Source organism: Lagopus leucura, unplaced genomic scaffold, assembly GCF_019238085.1.
Source record: "Lagopus leucura isolate 7727_CA_CO unplaced genomic scaffold, USGS_WTPT01 Super-Scaffold_73, whole genome shotgun sequence".
Lineage (NCBI taxonomy): Eukaryota > Metazoa > Chordata > Aves > Galliformes > Phasianidae > Lagopus > Lagopus leucura.
Window position 1 is genome coordinate 78,811,568 of NW_024962252.1, and position 25,094 is coordinate 78,836,661.

Here is a 25,094-nt window from a genome sequence, read left to right on the forward strand (position 1 = left end):
CTGTGGTGATAAGCACTTTCCTTGTGGCCTTGACAGTAGAATTGTTACTCAGCAACAAAAGCCAGTAATTCCTGACTTCTAAAAGTCTACAGACATGATTTGATATAATATCAAGAACTGAAGCATGCTGAGAAGTATGGATGGCTGTAAAAGATAGTTTCACGGGCTATCTCCAAAACAGTGATGTATGAAAAGAACTTGCTTTCCGCATTTGTTCCAGGGGAACTAAAAGTTCTGTCTGTTGTAGACCAGTGAGATTTTCTTTGACTTAAGAGTATTTTCCTCCATCAGTCTGTTGCCACTGCAAAGCAGTTCTACTCCTATATCATTTAGTGATAGCAAATAGGATATAATGCGTGATGTCTAAGATTCAGTAACTTGTTTGTAGTTACAGAAACCTGTATAGAGGCTGTCCTTGTGCAGATCACAGAAATTAGTGGAATACATCTTTCTCCCTCTGTGACCTTGTCTACTGTTTTTCTCTGTATCCTTGGTGCAGATGCAACCTGTAGGTTTATGGTGGAATGTGCATTTTGCAGGCACAAACGGTCGTTGTGACACTTCCTAAAGCACTGGATGTTGTCTCCTAGACTTTTGTCATTTGTTGCAGAAAATGTCTGATCTTGACTGAAGATTGAGAATGTCCAACCCAAGCCATTCAATGATTCTATGAATGAGAGATGTCAAAGGTCACCTATGTGATCTCAAAAAGCTGCCATTTTGACGTTCTCCATCAGACCCTTGGGAAACTTCCTGCAAACATCTCTCTGGCACCATTTCCTGCCTTTTAGTCTTTGGTTTAGCTAATGGCTTTGCCATAGTGGATGCTTTAGAATGATATGGACATGCTAGAAAGAGTCCAGTGAGGGTCTTCCAAGATGATCAATGGACTAGAGAACTGAGAGAGTTGAGACTGCTCATCCTGGAGAAGGGGATCTTAGCAAAGTGTGCAAATGCCTGAAGAGAGTGTGCACAGAGGATAGAGTCAGCTCTTTTCAGTGAGCTTAGTGCCAGAACAAGACGCAAGATGGAACACAAGATGTTCTGTCTAAACAGTGGGAAATGTTTCTTACTGTATGACTGTGCCCTGGAACAGGGAGCCCAGAGAGGCTCCCCTTTGTGGATCTTCAAAGTCAATCTGGACATGGTCATGGGCAAGCAGCCCTAGGACCAAGTGACTTCCAGAGATCCCTGCCAATCTCAATCATTCTGTGATTCTCTGTCTTGTTTCCACAGGTGAAGAATGCAGTTGTCCTAGCATAGCTCAGAAATTGAAGTCCCAACCTGCTACTCATATTTCCCCTCACAAGTATTTTTTAGACTTGGGAAGATGTTCAGGTGAGGGAAAAAAAAAAAATAAATAAATCTGTTTGGACAACTTTGGGATAGGAATCAAGATTTTGACTGTTGTTGAGAAAGTCACAATGCCTCAGACTGAAGGCTGAAAGGAGGTACTAGGACCTTGTGAGCCAAATGATAGCATTGAACACTTAGATACAGTTTTGTAGGTAACCAAGAAGTAGCTGGAAGTGTTGCTATTATTAGCTAGTTGTCAGTGGCTTGAGAGTAGGACATGGAGAAGCAGAGGAGGTAGACAGTGGGTATTTACCTCTGCGCTTTTCCGTTATATTCAGGTAGCACTCCTATGCCATACGTGACATCTTTTGTATTGCTTTTCTGCGCAACGCTGAGAAGCTATCTTCTTCATGAGGCTACAGAAGCTTGTTTCTGCTGAAATCCTGTGGAGATGGAAAATGGTGGCTGCCTCCTCTGCAGATGAGAAAAGCATGCAACTCCTGATAACTGATCTTCTACAGCTTGCCTCAGTGCCAGCAAATTACTTACGTGTCCTGTGTTGGCAGTCACAGACCATTATTTGAATCAGAAAGCTAGGGTAATGGGCATGAGGTGTCTGTTTTTGTGGTTTAGAACCTGTTTTTTGGCTTGTTGTAATGTCATGAGTACTAGTAATCTTTTGAATCTGCTAGGCTGAAAATAATTTTAACTAGCTAAGATCTGAGTGTGAAAGACCATGCACTACTGAGGTGGTGCACACAGTTTGCTCAGTGTTACGAGTGGCTGTGCAGTACGGGACGTAGGTCACAACTATTTATGGAGCGTTGCTAGACTTGAGGAGCTGCCAGTGGGCAGGTCACTGCCATGACTAAACACAGAATTAAATAAGAGTGATATAAACACATCACTGTAAACACGTCCCCTTTCCTGTTTCTGCCCAGAGAGTTTTCTCTGAGTCATCTCGATTGTAATGAATGCTCTTGTCTGCCTTTGTTTCTGAGCTGCCCTTGATCTCTCTAGAGATATAGCGGTCCTGCATATCAGGACCTGTGGCCTCCTCTGTGCTCTGGGCCTCTATCCTATTCTTGTCTGAAAATTTTATCAGTCTTTGGATATCTGCCATGCCACCCTGCTTCCTGCAGGTGTGCATAAATTGAGAGATTTATATGACCGTGTTCCTGGACTATGCATGATCAAGCTCTAAATGGGTTGAGGTATGATATTGCTTTGGCTTGTTGTCTTGCACATAATATTCTGTACTTGTTGTTTGGTCTGATAATGGCTCACGGCCAAGGTGGTCCACATGGCATATACATCGCATCAATGGTATATAGAGCTGTGCTGCTCTGATCCTAGTCCTCGATGAAACAGAAAAGAGGTTTCCTGTGGGCCCCTCTCTGACTGGGACTGATTAGATCTCATGGAGTCTGCCTCTACATGGAGTACGGCCTGCTGCTGGCTGTGTGGTCAGGAATCAGCGCAGCTAAAATCCTGCATACACTAAGGCTGTGGTCACACAGATTAAAGCATAAATGTGGCCATAAGTAGATCAAAAGAATAGAAAAGAAGACTGCTATGAAAGATGTCGTCTGTTTTGCAGGAGAGTTGTACTGTGTAGATAGTTGAAGGTGGTAGCAACAGCCTAGAGTAAAGATCACAATTACTTTCTCCTCTCAGAATAGTAGGAAAGGAGCCTTGAACTTTACAAAGCAGGCAGGACCCAGAAACATCATTTTCAAATCTTGCATGACTGGGGAAGCAGAAGGAAGGCATCCAGCTGGGTGCAAAGGCAGTTCAGAGCACAGTGAATTACACAGGTGACGGCACACTTTTCCAGAAGGAATGGATGTTCCGACTTCATCAGAGATTTAGACTGAGTTAAGTCAGAATTTCAGAGCCAGTATTTGGTCTGTTATGGGTCAATTACTACTTTTAGGTGATTTTACTCAGATTTCTCACATTCTATGAAACAGAAAATATAACGTTATGCATGTGAACATTTCTCCACACAGAATTATTGTCAGCAACACATTAGCTTCAGACTGGGCAGGTGCAACTGTAGTGGTGTCAAAAAAGGACAGCTTTATTAGACTTTTAAAATGAGAAGTTTTTTTTTTTTTTTTTTTTCCTGCCAATTAGTACTTTTTTTAAAAAAGCTAAAAACGTGTCTTCCTCAAATACAGCACACCATGTACTTCTTAATAAGGACAATGTGTGTGCTGAGTGTCACATTTCAAACTTCAGCTGTTTTTTCTGTTGCCCTATTCAAAACAAGTATGGTTAGAATTTCATTACAATGGGAAAAGAGTATGTGTATATTTGTTTCCCACTGTTCCATAGCACAAAAGCTGCTGGGAATTTGCTCCCATTTTAGCAAGATGTATTGGTGTTTTGTTTTCTTTCTAATGCATAAAAAAGTTCAGCTTCAAAAGAGGAGAAACATGTGAAACCAAAAGGCTAAAATGAATTATTTTCCGACTTCAACTGGTATTGATGCTATTACTGTGGCAGTTGGCTGAAATCTTCAGTTAAGTTTCTGAAAGTACATAAAATTAAAGATATAATTAGTGTATATATTTCTGAAGCTTACTTGATGTAGTATGTTCCTTCCTTCTTAAGCTCTGTGGCTTATGAGTTTCACTGCAGGAATCTTCTTTTTGTGGCTGGATATAAGGTTCTTAGGGCTCTCATACATTACTCCAACCACATTATGTAGGGTGAAAGGGTTAGTGTACATGTCTAATTTGACAAGATAGATGAAGTGAATGAACCAGTCTTTATTGCTAAGATAGGGAAATGAGGTGAGGGAGACATATGCCAAAGATCAGATAGATTTGGGCTGAGAATTGAGGCCATGTCTTAGAATTCCCTTAATGATAAGAGAAGGTATTTCCTTTTGGTTATGGCAAACTAACGCAGGTGATGTGCCATATTAAACCGCCATCGTCTATGGTCTTTTGGATATCCCTTCTATCTTGCCCTGCTTATTCAGAGCAAATTATATTTTCACCAACAATGATTTTGCACTGCTTTTGTAATACATGTACAGGAAGCTGAATGAGTGTCTGGGGACCTTTTAACTGGATCTATAAAAAGTCTGTGTCAATAAAATCCTGTCAGATCTATCTTTCTGTACTCTGATTACAGAAGAGGAAAAAGAAACGCATTGCTCAATGTGATGGCAATATTCCAACTAGTAATCTTCTCCCATGTGGTCACGTTTCCTCAGATAAGAAAAATTACTGCTTTGGTGTCAGTGAGGATGGGGTCACTGAATGGGAACAGGAGCGTTCTCTCTTTTTTTTTTTTTCTTCACAATGGACAGTTGTTTTTTGTGTTTTCCTGACTGCATAAACTATGTCCATGGTTACTGGCCAAAGTTTATTTCTGTAGGAAATAGGTAACCATGTTTGTGCAGTGGGGGTATCAGGACACAGAGGATTTGAAAGGAAGGGTCCAGAGGTCATCAGCTGAGGGGATATGATGAGGAAATGCAATGAGATATACCATGTGGATTCTGGCAAGTACTTCATGGGATGCTTCCTTTCAAGCTCTGGTGAGCAGAAGAGGCAAATAGAAGCTCTTTGATAACACAGCAGCAGGGTGAAGTCCTTTCAGGGCCAGCTCTTCACCTTATATAAAACCATGCAACTGATTTATGCCCACAGAGGGTTTGGCCTAAAGCTCCAATTTCTTTCTTAGATAAGTTCTATTTTCCTTATGTGTGCTCAGACTATCAAAAGATTGTTAAATGTTTTATTTCATCAAAACTTGTTGCTCCTGCTACCCTATTTGCTCATTATATTCCCCTGAAGTATCATTGTGGAGTAATTTTATTTCATAGTTCTTGTAAAAAATTATGTCCAGAACTACAAATGGCTTTGTGAATGCCAAGAGCATTTCTGAATTGTCTTTTCTTATTAAGTGACCAGTGGAATGCTGACAGGCTATAAATGTAGAATTAATCGTGCTAGATAATTTATGCTGTTGCTAAACTGTTTGTATCTTGTGTTTTCACATTTGTCTTGCTTCAGGTATAACTTGTGCTATGACCTTGTGTTTTGTTACTGCCTAGATCGTCAATTAGACTGTGACTGCTGCTCACGTATGTGCATTTAAAGTTGAGTGCTGTAGAGACTGAGATGTGTTGCTCAGAGCTGACTGAAGACCTTGCCCAAAATTAAGTATGGAAACTCAGGCAGCTGGTTTCTGCGAGCACTATGCAGTAGCATTCTGCCTCAGTTTAGAACCTAAGGTCTTTGCTGCTTTCCAAATGACCATCTACCTGAACTCAATTTACTCCTGAATATTGCATAGATCTCACAAGGAGAAAGTGATGGTACTTTCTCCAGAGGGTTGGAAGTCTAAAAATAAGTGGAATGTGAAAGAAATATCTTTATTTCCCCTTTGAAGGTAACAATCAAATGAGTGGAAATACTAACTCACCCAGATCATGCTAAAAATGCAAAATGTGGACTGAAACCAAAATTTCAGGCAAGCATCTAACAATAGGATGCCAACTTGTCTTGTTTTGGTGTTGCTTTGTGCTTTATACATGCATGAATATATCCACATTTTGGTTATACTTAAATAATTATAAAATATGCATGGTAGAAAAGATGGTTGTTACAAATCAGATGACTGTTTCCCTGGCTTCGTGTTACCTATTGAACCAGGTGATGAGATGTGATGCAAGAAGGTTCCTCATCTGCCTAAGCATGGAAGCATCTGTCTGGCTTAGCAGAGTGCTGGTGATCTGTGATTATTGGCTGAGTTTGTGGTGGAGAATGTGAAAAATCACTCACTGAAAGCATTTTTATTGCAATATGTGCCATGATCTTGTACAACAGGATAGTAAAATTTGTATTTGTTAGATAACTCATCATAACATTTCTTATATCCTCCAAAGCATCTCAAAGGTTTTAGGTCTTCGAAATCTTTCTAGAGGTAGGTAGAAAAGTGTGAAATTATGTATTATGCTTTACTCATAATAAAAGGTCGTTTTTGCATGGGTTGTGTACCTTTCTGAAATTTCTATCTGTAGCAGACCACTTCTCTCATTCTGCACATATTCTTGTTTTTGGAAAATGGTAATGCAATCTGATACTAGACAGTTTGTGTTGTATCTGCTTCTCTTGCAGCAACAGTAATGCTTCATAGTTGCAGCATGTTCTTACACAGCACAGGAGACTCACTCAGCATTCCTGAGGTGCTGCCAGAGGCTGCAGTCAAACAAGGTGAGATTAGGAATAAGTCATTTTTTTGGTTCATGCAGTCCATCTAAGAGAAGCAGATGGATGGCAACTTCTGTGTCGGTGATCAGCCTTTATTTGGTTGACTCTCTTAGCTAAGGTTAATGTCAGTGGAATCTCTGTGGCCTGAGTGCCAAAGGTTGATTTGTATTACAGATTATATATTTTCTGCAAAAAATAGTGTTGATTTAGTAGTTCATTGAATTTTGATAGTTTGTGTTCCAAAGGTCTTGTCTAGGTAAGGAAACAGTGGCTCCTTACTTCAACAGTGTCCGGTACAAGAATGGAGCATTAGCTAAGTTCTCTCCAGTATGAGATATATGCTTCTACTATCATCATGAAGTCCTGAATAAAGACATAAACAGTCATTATATTTTCTTCACTTACACTCAAAGCTAGCTGGAGACAACAGGAAGTTAACTGCTTATTGGTCAGATTTGGAGGACAAACACTCCTGTACTATATAGATTATATATTTTATATGTTCAGATTACAAAACTGCAAACAAATGAATCTCTGGAAGTGTCTGGAGGGTGGGAAAAAATACTCAAACTCTGCTTTTATGCTTTTATTACAATATAAATGTCACTGTAATACTGGCTGTCAGAGAAAGCACATGCTTTGGGCATAAATATAGTTAATTTCATTAATCCTTTGAGCACTAGTTTAGGACTATGCAAAGTAGAAGTCAACAAGGCCAGAAAGCCATAGAGACTATCTTCATAAGAGCCTTACTTGCTTCAGGGACACGGAAATTTCCTGCTGAGATACATCATCTAAGAGCTGTGCATTTATTAGCTACCACAATGACTTAACATTTGTATTAGCATCAGTTCTATATATGTTCATATGAACTATATCAGTTCATATATATGTAATTTCTTGTCCACTGTTAACAAGTGATGGCACCATATTAATATCATGAACATGGGATCAATTGTTGAGGATCATGAATCATTTTTATTCTTCCTACAAACATCTATTTTTTTCCCACATTATTTTTTTTAGAAAGAAAGAGGGAGTATTGTGGTTATGTCACCTAGTCTTCAGCAGAGGCCACTGTTACGGCTGGAGGAATACATGTCCCATGCGAAGAGTCTGAGATAATGGTGCATGCTCAACCTGGAACAGAGGCAGCTTCATGGGAGGCCAGCAGCAGCTCCTCAGTGTCTGCAGGAAGGTTAGTGAGAGCGAGGAGCCAGACCATGTGCATAGTGGGAGGATGAGAGCCAGCAGTCATTTAATGAAAAGAGAGAGGATCAAACTGTTCAAAGAGAATTATTTTTTCCCTGTGAGAATTTCCCTAGGCAGTGAAACAGGAGCCCAGAGGTGTTGTTTAGCCTCTGTCATTGGAGGTTTTCAAGACCCAGCTGGACACAAACTAGAGACTTCCAGAGATCCCTTCCAATCTAAATTATACACTGATGCCACACACTTTAAGTTCAGAACTTTAGTGATTTCTTGGGGAAACCCATAAATTTTCTTATATTAGAATCATAGAAATTATTTTGGCGTTGATTAAAGAATTCTATCTAGTTTATAATTATTCTCTAACTTGTGATTTAAAAACTAAATGACAGCTTTGCTTAAAATTCTCTGTTTCAAAACTTACAGCAAAACCCAAAACTTCCTACCCGTTCTCTGCTTTTCTTCTTTTCCTGCCTTCTCTCCGATAGAAGTCCCCAGGTAGAATTAAAAGATATCCTGCTTCTTAAGCAACAAAATATCAACATACATGACAATTCTTGTTGATCCAATGTTTGGTTCCATTTCAGTGTATGTAATTTATGTGCCTTTAAATTAAGGGCAGTACTTTTGATTCTTATTCAGAGAAGATTCTGCTACTTAATTGAGGCAAATCTTGTAGAATAAGGGGGAACTATGAGCCCCATATGTAACATTATTTTTCAAACATGTATTAGACTAGAAGTTTGAAGTTCCCATAAGTTCATTCTAGAGATGTTTAACTTTTTTTTTTTTTTGTCTGCAAAAATCAAAGAGGAAAATATATTCTTGAAATGCTGTATTATATTGCAGAAATAAGTTGTATAAACTTCACTGGAAGAAGAAATAATGACATTATTCCAACATATGTATGTTAGAATTTCTCTGACTTAAATCCATGCTAGAAAGTCAAAGATGCTTATTTTTGGATCTTGAGAAGACCTAATATACATGACCCTATTTTTGGTTACCATGTACAAGTTCAAGTATCTTTTCAATCTCTGAGTGAGAGAATAAGATTTTGAAATCTTTGGGTTGTTTCTGGCCTCTAACTGTAAGAAGAACAAGACAAGAATAACATTTACATGGTATTTGAAAAAGAATAGGATTATATCATGCTGTCAGCTTTGCCAGCTTTATTTACCTAACTCTTCAGCTAATACCACCGATATCTCATTTGGACTATTTATTTGGTAAACTAGGATTTAGGCAAGTGTTGATGGCAGGAGTAACTTAAATTTAACTTATTTAATTTATCTCTACACAGTGAAAAGAAATTCCTCTTTAACAAAGGCCCATCTTCAGCCTTCTTTTCTCATTCTCAGTGATATCTTACCACAGCTGTAGTAATGTACTTATTGGTGAGGCACAAACAAGACTAAGGAGTGAATTGATCTCACTTTGCTTTGCTTTCTAAAGGCTGCATTTATCGGTTCTGGCTATTGTTCTGGCTAATTCTAAAATTTGGTCAAAATAATAGGTGTCTTCCCAAAGCTGTTCATCCCATCATAGGAATACTTAGCTGAAAAACTTAATGCTAATCATTCAGTTAGCTAAGGCTAAGTGAGATGAATCTCACCCTACTAAATAGGGTAGAATTTCATCCTCTGCATAAGTAGGCTTTAAATTTATATATATAGACCTTTCTAAATAGTGTTAGAGTAAATTGAGATGGTGTTTAGGAAAAATGTGGAAGAGGACGTTGGGAAGGTGGAGTTACTGAAGGCCTTTTTCTCTTCACTCTTTAATGTTAACACTAACCCTTGTGAATCCCAGATCCTGGAGACAAGAGTGAGTGTCTGGGGAAAGGAAAATTTCCCCTTCATCAAAGAGTATCTAGTCAAAGGCTGTCTTGGCAAACTTGATGCACACAAATCCATGGACCCCAGTGGGATGTACTCACCAGTGCTGAGGGAGCTAGCAGAAGTGATTGCCATGCCACTCTCCTATGATCTTTAAAAGTTCATAGAGATCAGGAGAGGTGCCTGGGGACTGGAGGAAAGCCAGTGTTGCTTCTGTTTTCAAAGAGTGAAAAGGAGAAGCTGGGAAACTGCACACTAGTCAACTTCATCTCCATCCCCAGGAAGGTAATGAAACAGCTTATTTTGGATGTTATCTTCAAGCAAGTGAAAGAAAATAAGGTTATGAAGAGTAGTCAACATGGGTTCTCCAAGGGGAAATCATGCTTGACCAACCTGGTCACCTTCTGTGATCTCATGACCGTCTGGGTGGATGAGGGGAGAGCAGTGGATGTTATGTACCTTGACCTCAGCAAGGTGTTTACACCATCTCCGAGAACATCTTCATAGATAAGCTTAAGTAGTGTGGGATAGACGAGTGGGCAGAGAGGTAGACTGAGAACTGGCTGACTATCAGACCTCAGAGGGCTGTGATTAATGGCACAGAGTCTAGCTGGAGGCCTGTAGCTACCAGTGTTCTCCAGGGATTGGTACTGGGTCCAGCCTTGTTCAAAATCTTAATCTGTGACCAGATGAAGGGATAAAATGTACCCTCAGCAAGTTTGCTGATGATATGAAGCTGAGAGGAGTGACTGACATACCAGAAGGCTGTGCTCCCATTCAACAAGAACTGGACAAGCTGGAGAGTTGGACAGAGAGGAACCTTATGAGGTTCAATGAGGGCAAATGTAGAGTCCTACACATGGGGAGGAATAACTGCACTGATCAGTAGGGGATGACCTGCTGGAGAGGAGCTCTGCAGAGAGGGACTTGATGTTCTGGCAGAGAACAGGTTGGCCGTGAGCCAGTAGTGTGCCCTTGTGGCAAAGAAGGCCAGTGGTATCCTGAGGTGCATTAAATAAATCATGGCCAACAGGTCAAGGGAGGCAATTCTTTTCCTCTGCTCTACCCTGGTGTGGTCAAATCTGGGGTAAATGTGTCCAGTTCTGTGCTTGCAGTTTAAGAAAGACAGGGAACATCTAAAGAGTTCAGCAGAAGCGATGAGGGGCCTGGAGCCCTCTCCCATATTAGGAAAGGCTGAGAGACTGGAACTGTTCAGTCTGGAGAAGGTAAGATCTTATAAATACTTATAAATATCTAGTGGGTGGGAGTTAAGTGGATGGTCCAAGCTCTTTTCAGCATTGCCTACCAACAGAACAAGGGGCAATAGGTACAAACAGGAGCATAAGAAGTTTCATACAAACATGAAGGAAAGAAAATTACTGTGAAGGTGACAGAACACTGGAACAGGCTGCCCAGAGAGGCTGTGGAGTCCCCTTCTCTGGAGATATCCAAAACCTGCCTTTTCCATCACCTACCATGGAGAGCTTGCTTCAGTGGGGGAGCTGAAGTAGATGGGACCCTCTGGAGGTCAAAACTTCAAACCTTTATAGTTATGTGATTCTGCAGTTCTCATATTCAAAAATAGCCTGTGAGTCATTACAGTATATTATGCATTCTAAGAAACCCTCGTTCTCCCAGCTATTAAAAATAGTAAGATCATTATTGTCTGAAACTGCAATCATCTGTTGCAATTTCTATGTTATGTGGGAGATTCATTCCTGTTCAACAGCTTTCTGAGTCATTTACTTTACTGTGTAACAAAGTGGGATACAAGCCGGCAACATGAACAACAAAAAATAATGATAGTGGGTACAAACCTATCGGTAGCACACCTTCAGCTCAAATATTTACTCTACGTAATGCTTTTGGTCCTGTAATGCACAAAGAAGTTTTTGTCCAGAGAGTCAATAGAAATTGTGGAGAATCAGTTCATATTTTGTTATGAAAGCATTGATACTAGCCAGAGCACAAAAATGCCCAAGTGTCAGTCCTGATTATGCAAACATTAACTCAGAACAAAGATTTTGCTTTTATAGCTGTATTTTTAAAAAAAAATTCACTGTTTCTCAGAAAGAAGGGAAGATCCCAAATCCAGTTACAGTCCTAAACATGCTTTGACACTGTTTTCCCTATTGTCTTGGCTGTGCTTTTAAGTTGAACCTGTTAGCCAGGAATTACTGAACCCCCCCAAAAATGCCATTAAGTGCAGTAGAGTTCTACAGTCAGAATTGCAGCTGTAGTATTAATAGAGTTGATACGTTCTCATTTTGAAGATATGAAAATTACAGTTATAACATGGATTAGTTAGTTATAAAATGATTGAATTAGAAAAGATTAGTTATGAAATCCTGCAGTGCTGACTTGATAAACATGCTGCTTCAGTCCCTGTTTCAGACTAGCACAGAGGCAAAAATTTTTTCCCCAGAAAATCTGAATTCTCAGTTGGAAATGTCTGGACCTTGCTCATTTGATTGTCAAATGGCTGTAAGACAAAATAACTTCTCCTAAATGAAGTAGACTCATTTTGTTAATTTTTTTTTTTTTTTTAAACATCTCTCTAACCCATTTTATGCTTGGGACAAGATGAGGTTCCTTCTTCTATGGGCCTCCATGTCTGACAGATGAAGTAGCAATAGGGTTCCTTGGCACTGCATGACTTGTGCTTGACTTGTTTGCAGAACTCCAGTCCCCTCTGTTTTATGTTGCCAGCAGACCGTGCTGGCTCTTCAGATGTTTTAAATGGAACAATGCATTATTCATATGCCATAATATGAATTCATGGTCCTTCCGCAAAGGAAATTGCTTCTACCTACTTCTAAGACTTCTCCCATTCAAGAAAATTAAATGAAGGACTCAGAGATGTTTTTAATTGCTTACAACTCAGTTAGAAACTTCTAAGAATGAGTTTCTTTTTGTAATGTAACTTGAGAGCCCATTCATTGAATGTAATTATGCTGTATGATGGATTGGGAAATATAAGTGGAGAGCTAAATAAGATGGAGATGACAAAATAATGGTAATAAAAATAATAGTGATGGGGTTATGCACTACTTCCTTACAGTGTACCATACTGTCACTGTGAATACTAATGTAGCCTTCTGGCTTCCTTCTGTAATATTTATTTAGCAAACAGCATGCACTGTCTCTCTTCTGGACCTTAATGTAAAAATGACCTGGCTGTGTGTCTGGGAGCTCTTTGGAGAAGTGGAAGTGAGAAGGCATTTTGTCCTGTCTGTGGTCTGATCACAAAACTACATCCTTACGGTTGATGTGTTACTCTTCTCTGTGAGAGGGGATGGTAGCTCTCAGTCATGGAGTCTAGCCATGCCTCTGTGCTTTGCCTGTCCAGGGACTCAGTTTAGGTACAAGATGAAGCTTCCAAGAGATGTAAAGGCCACCAGCCATAGACTTGTATGTGGAACACTATGGTGACCCAGATAAGCCACTGCAGTTGTTTACCAGTAAGGAAACCTCTAAGATGTTTTTCAATAGCAGCATTAGAAAAGGCTTTTATAGATTCTTTAACACTAAGCAAACACATTTTATCAATCACATGAATGAATGTGTTTGCCTGTCTAAATGGCACTGTGGTAGCAGGGCTGTTCCTGTTAATCTGTAACTAGTAGGCTGGCAGGAGAATTGCCCTGCCACCTTAGTTGTGCTCACTGGAGCAGAGGAGGAGAATAACCCCTACATTCAAAGAAAATAACCAATGGAGGTGGCTGGGATATAGCTTCAAAAAGAGAAGAGAAGCACTTCTGAACGTGGAGATATGTGCCTTATTGGCAAACATTTTCTTTTTGGTGTGCTGACTTTCACTGTAACTTAAGTAACCAGACTACATGTGCTTTCCAGACTCCCTGGTTTGTCTAGTGAGATGAATCCAGCCTTTCCCACTCTTCTATTTCTCTTTTCCCACCCTCTTCCAGATGTGCAGGCCTGCATAAAACAGCATGATTCCAATTATAATGATACTTTCCCATTCACTATTCATCCAGTTCTTTCTTGATGTGAAAATGAAATGTGACCCAAAATAACCCAGATGAGGAGGGGGAGGGTGGTGACTCTATCATTACGTACATGCAATTTATTTTTCCAGTGTTTTTTTTTAATTTTTTTAATTTCCTTTCAAGTATTAAAACAAAACAAAAACCCACAAACAGCAAGGACAAACAATTGGATGTATGCAGGAGGCTCCTATTCAAACCAATGGCATCTGAGGACAGGAATTATCATCTAGATGGAACAAATGAGCAAGACACTGATACATAATGGTTACTAATTAATAAAAACAAAATTGAGACCCATAACGATGAGACTCAGAAAAATGACTTTTGCAGACAATACCAGTATTCTTGCTTGGAAGATAGAGATGAATAATAAATATGAAGTGCAGGACCTCTGAAACTAAGTAAATTTAATTAACTTTGACTTCTTCAAGAATCATAGAAACATGGAGTAGTACAGAATAATTTAAAAGTGACTATTATAATATTTGTCTCACTTTTAAGACTGAATCAGAATTTGTAATGCTTTTCTATTTTCTGTGCTGAATGTGTGGTGATTTATGGGCTAAACACACAGTATCCAGGGGCATGTTGAAGTGAGGAGTGTGTTTCAGTGCTGAGCCTTTCAGAAAGAGCAACTGTTAAAGAGTGAGTCTGGAAGAAGGTTAAATGAAAATACAAGGGTTATGAAAGTAACGCCAGAAAAGGCCTGAAAGAAGATCATCCTGTTTCTGTACCTCAGGAGGTTCTGGACATAAGGCTACAAGAGTAAAGTCTGGTTAAACAAAACTGTCAAGTTTCCATCAGGTTCAAAAATGTGTTGAGTTTAAATATTCTAGATACTTTGGTGTCATTCTTCTTTCTACTCCATAAACTGCTAAGGTTTTTAATGATTGCACCTGGTCTCACTAATGCATGAAGTACTTCTGAGAAATAGAATCTAATTACTGTGTCCTTCCAGGAACATGCAGGGTATAGCAACGGTGGGAGCTGAGGATGCTTTTCTCTCTTAGAAGAGTTTCAACATCTATTAGAGTCAGGCTCTAAGTTATTTAGTGAGCCCCCAGTACGGGAAGGACATGGAGCTCTTGGAGCAGGTCCAGAGGAGGGCTACTAAGATGATCAGAGGGTGGAGCACCTCTCTTATGAGGAAAGGTTGAGGGAACTGGGCTTGTTTAACTTGGAAAAGAGAAGTCACCAGGGAGACCTCATTGTGGCCTTCCAGTAGTTGAAGGGAGCTTATAAACAGGAGAGGGAACAGCTGTTTATGAGGGTGGATAGTGATAGGACAATGGTTTTAAACTGAGACAGGGGAGGCTTAGGTTAAATATTAGGAAGCAGTTTTTCACTCAGAGGGTGGTGATGCACTGGAACAGGTTGCCCAAGGAGCTTGTGGATGCCCCATCCCTGGAGGCATTCAAGGCCAGGTTGGTTGTGGCTCTGGGCAGCCTGGTCTAGTGGTTGGCAACCCTGCGCATAGCAGGGGGGTTGAAACTTGATCATTGTGGTCCTTTTCAACCCAGGCCATTCTATGATTCTATGATAGGATTCTATCCTTTTTAATTGTAGAATCATAGTGTTATTAAGATAACACTTTAGGATTCTGCTACTCCCATTCCCACGGAAACTGCAATCAAACTGCCAAAAATGGGACATGATGCTTTAAACTAATCACTTTTCATTGGAGGAAGGCTTTTTTTTCTTTTTTCTTATTTTTTTTTAGAGCCGTTTCCATGGGATCAGAACCATTACTGGTTGCTTAATTTTAAAGAATTAGGTGTACAGGCTCTTTAAACAATTAGGTGCTCAGCTCTTTCAAATGTGACTCTTTTCTACTAGACTTCTACAGGAGAACTTGTGAGCCTGATTCTTCTGCTGTCCCACTGAGTGTTAAGCCATTAGAAACTTGTGAGCTCACTACAGTTTTACCAGTTTGAAATCAGCATCCAAGAAACAAATATTGAACTACCTTGTGGGATGAAAACGATATATGTTCCCTCTTTCATTCATGCTTCTGATTATCTTAACTTCTGCAAATGACACAGATGGGGATTAAAAGATGTAAATTATATTTTAACAGCGGCTGTAAATGCATTAATTTGGAGAGAGAGAGAGAGAAAGGAAAGACAACAAAATGTTTTTCTTTTTTCTCCATCTGCAATGCATCTCTGATGAAAGATGCAACTAGTCACAATAAAATGAAATGACCTTTTTGGCTTTTTGTTCATAGTTCTGTGATGTAGTAATATTTACTACTTTGAGGACACTATGACCAGGCATGTCAAATTTCTTGAAATTCTATTTTCACTTTTCTGAAATGGGCAGCTAAGTCAGAAAAAAAAGAAGTAAAGTCTCCAAAAGACAGGGGATTGGGATTATGGCTAGAAAACACTGTTTTTCATTTGTTTGTTTTTTTTAACGTTTAGCACTTTGGCTGGGGGCTGTTCAGCTCAAATAATGAATGATTTTTCAGGATTCCCAGCTCAGGATCTGGGGCACCAACACTCTGCCCACCTGAGGACTCCCTACCTCTGCCCATGCCCAGGGCTCCACCTCAGCCCCAGTCCTGTCAGCTACTCCCCAGTGAGGCTGCAGCAGGATCAGGCTCCAGATCCCCATAATCCTGCCTGGCCATGGGATCCACTGAGCCAGGCCCATATCCTAGCTTGATCTTGGCTTGTCCCAAGGGAGGTGCTCTTGGCTGGGGTGGCAGAACATGAGACAGGTTCAAAGGACACCTGTGGGGAGCTGCTTACCCACATGGTGACTCAAGGGGTGGACGTTTGCAGTTGGCTTACAAAGCTTTTCAGCTCCAGCTGTTCTAATATGGAAAGATACATTCTGTAGCTTCCGAAAGTGATCTCAAATTGAACGCAGTGCCGTCATGTCTGTCTGGCTTCTCATCTCACCTGTCTTCAGTGTGGGGAAGTGAGCAGCCTTGAACCCTGTGCTCTCTCTGTTTCAGCTGGCAGTTGAATTTGAAACTTGGAGTGTTTTAATTACTTGTGCTTTGATAGTATTTATGCTCTGTCAAACAGATACCTATAGGGATTTTTTTGAGATCAGTTGAGGAAGGCGGAGAGCATGTATTTCTTTATAGACTTCAGCTGAGAAAAGGTCTCCTCGCTCTTTTTTTAATCTTTCTTTTTCCATGTGCTAGTCAGTAATGTTGAGGGCAGTGAATTTAGCTTTCTCCCCACTGTGGTGGAGAATCTGGAAGGATATTAAAGTCTTAGAATCATAGAATCACTCAGGTTGGAAAAGACCTTAAAGATCATTGAGTCCAACCACGACCTAACCATACTATCCTAACTAACAACTTTCTGCTAAGTCATGTCCCTGAGTATCATATCCAAACGGTTTTTAAACACATCCAGGAATAGTGACTCAACCACCTCCCTGGGGAGCCTATTCCAGTGCTTAACAACCCTTTCTGTAAAGAAGTGTTCCCTGATATCCAACCTAAACTTACCCTGGTGCAACTTGAGGCCATTTCCCCTCACCTGTCACCAGTGAGAAGTGGCCAACCCCTCTCTCGCTGTAAGCAACTTTCAGATATTGGAAGAGAGCAATAAGGTCTCCTTTCAACCTCCTTTTCCACAGACTAAACAGCCCTAATTCCTTCAGTCTCTCCTCATAGGGCATATTCTCCAGGCTCTTCACAAGCCTTGTTATCCTTCTTTGGACCTGCTCCAGCACCTCAATGTCCTTTTTATACTGAGGTACCCAAAACTGAACACAGCACTCGAGGTGAGGCCTCACCAATGCTGAGTATAGGGACAGGAATACTTTCCTACTCCTGCTTACCACACCATTCCTGATACAAGCCAGGATGCCATTGGCCTTCTTGGCCACCTGGTCACACTTCTGGCTCATATTCAGCCAACTGTCCATCAGTACACCAAGGTCCCTTTCCATCAGGCAGCTTTCCAGCCACTCCTCCCCAAGCCTCTAGGGTTACCTGAGATGGTTGTTACCAAAATGCAGGACCCGACACTCGGCCCTATTGAAACTCATAGTTTGCCTTGGCAATCAATCCAGTCTATCCAGGTCCCTCTGTAGCGCCCTTCTCCCCTCAGGCAGATCAACACTCCCTCCCAAGTTGGTGTCATCTGCAAACATAGTGAGGGTGCACTCAATACCCTCATCAAAATAATTAATAAAGATGCTAAATATAAGTGGCCTCAGTACTGAACCCTGGGGGACACCACTCATGACCGTCTTTTGAATATACTCGTGATGTGAGAAAAATTTACCATGTGTATTGCTCATGGAAACAGGGTTGCTTGGTTGTCATTTGGCAGAGCTGTATAACATCATTCCTCTAGTCTGATGTGATGAACATCAAGGGTCTACTACATGCTTCATAACTCTCATAATTTCTTATGAAGTATATAGGATGTGCTAAATAATAGAATGGCTTTCATTTAATGTTGCAATTCAATATTGAATTATGCAGACACAATCTTTTTTACCTATGTGTATTTGTGACAAAACCACAACTCAATTATTATACATTCCAGTTTCTTTTTAAAACAGGTATGTTTGTCATTTTTAATACCTTTCAGTATATCTTGTTTAGAGCAGCCTTTGTTACACTACAAAGGTGAGAGTTGCTTCTGAAATCAGGATTAAATCATCTTGTCCATCTGTATGTATTTGTCTCAAGTAGATAAGTCTTCTGTTAAATCAGCTAATTATCTGACAATTTTCGTCAGAAAGGCCCACAGATTTGTTTTAAAAACTTGATGACATATCTGAAATTTTCAAATTTTCTGTTGCTAGTATCACTTCTGTTACTAAAATCCACCTGAGGGTGCTGAGGGAACTGGCAGAGGTGATAACCAAGCCACTTTCCACTATCCATCAGTGTTCCTGATTGACCAGAGAGGTCCTAGAGGGTTAGAGGCTTGCCAATGCGACTCTCGTCTACAAAGATCTGGGGAACTACAGGCCTGTCAATCAGTCTGACCTCAGCACCACATAAGGTTATGGAGCAGATTATCTTGAGAGAGATCACGTGGCATCTGTATAGGACAACTAGGGGATCAGGTCTGGACAGCATGTATTCATGAAAGGCAGGTCCTGCTTGAGCAACCTGAACTTCTCTGATTGAGTGACCTTGTGGATGAGGGAAACGCTGCTGACTCTACTCTGCCCTGGTAAGACCTCATCTGGAGTACTGCGTCCAGTTCTGGGCTCCCCAGTACAAAAAAGACAGGGATCTCTTGGAAAGAGTCCAGCGGAGGGCCACTAAGATGGTGAAGGGCCTGGAGCATCTCCCCTATGAGGAAAGGCTGAGTGAACTGGGTCTGTTCAGCCTTGAGAAAAGGAGACTGAGAGGGGACCTGATCCAGGTCTATAAATATCTAAGGTGTGGGGGGCAGAATGGCGAGGCCGGACTCTTTTCATTGGTGAGTGGAGACAGGACAAGGGGAAACGGCTGGAAACTGCAGCATAGGAAGTTCCGCACCAATGTGCGCAAGAACTTCTTTACAGTGAGGGTGACGGAGCACTGGAACAGGCTGCCTAGGGAGGTGGTGGAGTCTCCTTCTCTGGAGATGTTCAAGACCTGCCTGGATGCCTACCTGTGCGACCTGCTGTAGGGAACCTGCTTTGGCAGGGGGGTTGGACTCGATGATCTCAGGAGGTCCCTTCCAACCCCTACAATTCTGTGATTCTGTGATTCTGTGATTCTGTGACTTAGTCTGCTTAGACTTCAGCAAAGCACTTGACACTGTCTCACATACTATTCTTCTGTAGAAGCTGGCAGCCCATGGCTTGGACAGATACACTCTGTAGTAGGTAAAAAACTTGCTGGCTGGTTGGAACCAAAAGGTGGTGGTGAATGGAATTAAATTCAGCTGGTGACTGGTCACAGGTGGTGTTCCCTAGGGATTGGTATTGGGGGCTTATGCTGTTCAACATCTTTATTGGTGATCTGGATGAGGAGGAGATTAGAGTGTACCCTCTGTAAGTTTGCAAACGACGCCAAGTTGGCAGGAAGGATCGATCTGCCTGAGGGTAAAAAGGCCCTACAGAAAGATTGAGACAGGCTGGATATCTGGGCTGAGGCCAATAGGACAAGCTTCAACAAGACCAAATGCAGGGTCCTGCACTTTGGCCACAAAAACCCCAGACAACACTACAGGCTTGGGGCAGAGTGGTTGGAAGACAGTATAGAGGAAAAGAACTTGGGTGTGTTGGTCAGTGCTCGGCTGAACATGAGCCAGCAGTCTGCTCAAGTGGCCAAGAAGGCCAATGACATCCTGGCTCATATCAGAAATAGTTACCAGCAGGAGCAGTGATCATCCTTCTGTATTCAGCTCTGTCTGGTGGGGGTGCACTTTGAATACTGTGTTCAGTTTTAGGCTCCTGACTACAAGATAGACATTGAGGCCCTACTAGAGCATGTCCAGAGAAGCCAATGAAGGGTCTGGAGCACTTATAAGGAGCAGCTGAGGGAACTGGGATTGCTTAGTCTGGAGAAGGGAGGCTCTCTAGAACTGCTTGAAGTGAAGTTGTGGTGAGGTGGGGGTCAGCCTTTAATCTCTTGTAACTAGCAATAAGTCTAGAGGGAATGGCCTCAAGTTGCTCTAGGGGAGATTCGTGTTGGATGTTAGGAAATACTTCTTCTCTGAAAGAGTGGTCCGGTATAGGAATGGGTTGCCCAGGAAAGTGGTGAAATCACTGACTGTGGAGGTGTTCAAGAAAGATATTGTACCAAGGGACATGGTTTAGCAGGAAATACTGGTGATATGTGGACAGTTAGACTAAATGATCTTAGAGGTCTTCTCCAACTCTGGTGATTCTGTGATTTAAAAATGGATTCTGAGTGAGTTTCTTAGGAAAAAAAGAACATTTTTTGTTGTGCTTTCCAAGCTGTTCACAAGGTGCTCAAATGATGTAGAATGATAAGAAGATTATCCCAGTTTCTGTGGCCTGGAAGGCTCCTGTTTAATGGCATAGAGCAAAGATCCAGGAACTTTCTTGTGTTCTGCTTTCCATTTTCAGGACAGATTTAATTATTACATAGTCCTGTGTGGGGCTGATGGACTTGATGATCCTTATGGGTCCTTTCCAACTCAGGATATTTTACTTCTTTAAGTTGTGTGGTGGACCTCCTTACAGTTACAGCTGAAATTAGTTTTAATTTCAGGCTGACTCCTATCTTAATTAGCATTCAGCATGTTTCTACCTGAGTTGATTTATATGAGGAAAAAATTCTTTCTGCTATCTCATTTTTTGTGGAATAGGCACCAATCATTTCAAAAGTGGTAAGAAACTGAGAGAACAAAAGCTTAGAGGTGACTCTATGTAACTTCTTAAAGTGTGATTCTTGGTGTGAATGACTTGTATGTATTCATTTTCAGACCTGCACCTGTAGTTTTATAACTTCATCACCAGTCAGCTTTGTTAGAGTACTGCTGAACCAGACTGTAGAAGTGCCATTTGCTAAAATTCAAACGTGAATTTATAATTTTCTGATTTTTTTGATAGCTATTTAAATAACAGCAGACCTTAAGTTGATGAAGTAATTTTTGTAAATTGTTTAACTTTACCTTCAATAAATGGCATAAACAGTAACAGCAACAACAACAAAAAATCTTTTTTTCACAGGAAATTACAAAATTTCAAGGAATTTAAGAGAATCTGGGAGGATGATAGTCACTGGTAGAATGGCAGGGACTGTATTAGAGGAAAAATAATGGAGATCAGCTGTGCTTAGAAGAACTACATAAAGAAAATGAAGCCATTGGCCTGAACCACTGATTGATCACCTGAGGAAAGGACTGAGTCAGTTGGGAGCACAGGTGAAGGTAATTCAGCTGTGAATTCACCTAGACCCCCGCATTTAAGGGCTGACTGCCACAAGGGAACGGTCTCTTTCTGGACGTCTCTTCTCTGTGGAGTCTTTCTTGCAAATCTGGATCTTTGGATATAGGTGAGTATTCATTCCACTTTTGTTTCTTTTCCTTCTTTCGCCATGATAATCTTTCTAGCTGTAATACCAACTGTAACAGTGTAACAGAAGCTGCTATTTTTTTTTTTTTTTTCCTGTTGCTTTGTTCTGCTTTTATGCTGCTGAGAGTCCAGCTGAGAAACTTTTGCATAAACTGCAGCCCTGTGGCAAATATTTGTCTTTATTGAGCGATGTGAAATGATCTTCCAAGTTGTTCTGGATAGAATAAGTTGTCTTTTTAGGGATTGGATGTCAGTGGGATGCAATTAGTAGAGTTACTGGAGTGTCTATAATCTGAGAAAGGAATGCAGAAATATAAAAATTCCCAGTTAGTAATCAGGAGCAAAGCTTACCTATGCTCTGTATTTTCAATGCTCTAGGCCATTAGGTTCTCTATACCACGTATCTTTCCCACAGAAAATATGCAGAATAAGTCTTTAAATGTTGAATGATTAAGTTTACAGTAAAATCTTGGCTAAACTCATTTTAAGGTAGATTAGAGCTATTCTAGAAGCTTATCTCACTTTTTCCTTTCATTTTGGTGTCATTGCTAAAATTAGTTTATAAAGCAGTTTATGATATTTAGTTTTATGGGCTTGCTTTCTCCTTATTTATTTTTTTTTCATACAAGCTGTAAAGGGTAAAATTTGAATGATAAATCTAGATAGTTGGGTTTCCCAAGCTATTGTATTGATACAGGTATAGAAAAAGGTAGTTTACCTTAAACACATTTTAAAAACTTTTTGGATGTTAGTTTTGGTTGAGCTCCTTCAGTGAAATTCTGTGCTGAAAAGGCCACTTAATGCTTATTTTTTATTTCCATCTTTAAAGAAAAAGAAATACAGGAGATAAACAAAACAAGAGTTTATTCTTAAGCTAGGGAATAAAAAATTATCTTGCCTGACTTTTGTTTCAGCCCTTTCTGAATTTTAAAAGCTCAAATAACTTTATTTTCCATTTGTAGCTCTGTTTTTTGTCTCTTGGTCTTCAGTCTATGACTATTTATTTCTACCTGCAAATGGGCATTTTCTGGAGTTCTCAGACTTCTGTTTGTGTAAGTCTGGCTCCACAGATGAGTTTTGTGAGTGGAAGGTCCCTGCAGATCTCCTGACTAATTCTTTGAATGTAAAGCTTTTGTTTACATTAGTAGATTTCTCTTCCATATGATTATAAGTAAAATAAGCTGAGAGTTCCAATGTTTATTGAAAGGTAGACACCTATAACATAAATTATGTAGAAACTCAATTTCTGCGTAAGTGAGAACTTCTCCATTTCTTCTTCCCAAAAGATCAGAAGGATCTTTAGTTCTGGATCTTGATTATTAAAGGCAAGAAGCAGTGCAGCGAAAAACTTCATTGGTGTCTTTGTGTGATGTATCCTAGCAGTTGGTACAACCCATCACTTCTGGAACTAATGTATGAATAGCTAAGTGTGACTTGGTTCAGTAGAGTATGTTTAAAGAGATGTCTAAATATAAATGTAGTACTTCCGAGTCAGTTACCGTCAGTCAAATCAATTTAGATCTTAAAAGTATATGAATCTATTTTTGACATTGAAAAATGAGAGCAGTTACTGAGATTTTAGCTACTGTGAGATGCACTTTTTAAGAAATGCTGTGGCTATTTATCCATGCTGTAGTAGTCTGTGATAGAAGTTGATGTGACTGTCCTGAGATTTGTATTTCTATATTTAATTTGTGTATATACACCCATATGCATAAGACATTTCTCTGGTCTAAAAAAAAAAAAAGGCCTGTAGTGGAGAGTGCTATCTATTGCCATGTTCAAAGCTGACAGGATTTTAAGCAGCTGACATTTGCCTTCACACGTGGGAATTTCCTTCTTCAGCTGTACACAGCAGTTGAGAGATCTCATATGCATTAGCATATATTGTATCCCTTTTGTCTTGTTTGTTTTAGTGCCCCAATGAGCAGCCTGAGTTGGATGTTTGACTACATTTTATTAATGCTGTGGGGTTCTTTTTGTATGACAATCTGGTAACTTTAATTAAACATGAAATGATCCTGATCTTATAATAAAAACTACTGATATTTAGTATGAAGAGGAGAATGGGAAAAAGAGCATAGAAGACAGAACAGTGTATAACTGCTTTTCTTTCCTGATGAATTTTCTCTTAAACATTGATTGTGCATTATATACTCTACCATCATATCAGGCTGGCATATAGGATGGGGTGAAAGGCAGGAGAAAGATTGTTCTACAAGTAGTGAATGAGTATACTGCTATTTGGAAAAAGGAAAAATAAGTTTTAGCATACCTACTGGAGGTTTTTGCCCTAGAGAAATGCCTCAGCGTAATTTCATTGTATCATAAAGGAAATTTATCTATGCTAGTTTCAGTGTTTACAATGACATCTCTAATAACTGTAAAAGCTTTGTTGCATGAGCAGTTATTGACCTGTATGCTCCAACCACAAGACCATAGCCAACGAACTGACCAACTGACCATAACATAGTTGCTTCAGCAAGCAGCCAGATGTCATCTAAAATGAAAATGTTTAGCTTTGTGTGTTTGGTATTTTTTTTTTTTTTTTTTTAAATACAGAGAAGCTGCAGCCCTTCAGAGCGAATCATCTGAACCTTTCAGTCTCGCTGCAGACTAGTTAGAGCAATTGTCTGGAAGAATTTACAATAGTTGAGAGAAATACGTTCAAAACATACTTAAATATCTGGCATCCCATATCAAGAATAAAAACAAATTTGAAGAGGCCTTAAGTGGCACCACACTCGAGCATGACTACTTTAGCATGAGCTCTGTGCTCCTTTGTGGGCCACATTACCAGAAGGTGTATTTGGTGTCAAAGGAAAAGCCTGTCTTATTCCTTTAGGGATTCAAATATTGCAATGGGGTGAAACAAAGTCCAACTGACGCAGGGTGTGGCAGCTCAAAAAAACAATTTTTCATGTTAGAAATTTAAAGTAGGATGATACATTACTCTGTATGTAACACAGAAAGATTAGGGAATATGGACTTTTCCACTGCTTCCTCAGCTAAGCATTTTTTTCAGCGTAGCATTGCATTTTTCTGTGGTTCTTCAGCTTTCTACTGGGCCCTGCGTTATCAATTGCTACGTAGCACTTTCTCCAGATGGACAGGTCAACTTTTATCATTAAGTATGTTCAGCTTTATGAGAATAGAAATGTATGTGAGTGTAAGAATGCAAAACAAAGGAGCACTGTTTAAAGAGCTGATGGAGTCTATGCGCACTTTTTTTTCCTAAGTGCTTCACATCAAAAAACATCTGCTGGTGGTGTCTAAGGAAACATAGTTGGTTTCTCTCTATCCTGTTCCATCTGGTTAAATTGTTGTGTTGTAACTGTGGCCTGTCCTTAAACTGGGAAAAAAAAAAAAACATGGCCAGGAGGCTTCATGAGAGTTGGTGTCTGAAGACTTAGTATGAGTAATTTCTGAAGCATTCTCTGGAGATGTCCATCTCTTTCAATTGCCTGTAGTAGGAATTAGTGGATGATGATGCTTCTAACTTAGAGCCACCATTAGGTGTACAGTCTTAGACAAGCTAAGTTGAAGCA

The 25,094-nt window shown here is 40.1% G+C and overlaps 1 long non-coding RNA gene across 1 annotated transcript in view; it reads left to right on the forward strand.

The window, feature by feature from the left end:
* LOC122191859 overlaps nt 1–25,094 on the forward strand; it is a 257,589-nt gene that overhangs the window by 9,581 nt on the left and 222,914 nt on the right. Inside the window, exons 3-4 of the long non-coding RNA XR_006182476.1 lie at nt 6,438–6,533; nt 21,202–21,526. This is a non-coding gene — a long non-coding RNA (uncharacterized LOC122191859). The remainder of the gene's footprint in view (nt 1–6,437; nt 6,534–21,201; nt 21,527–25,094) is intronic.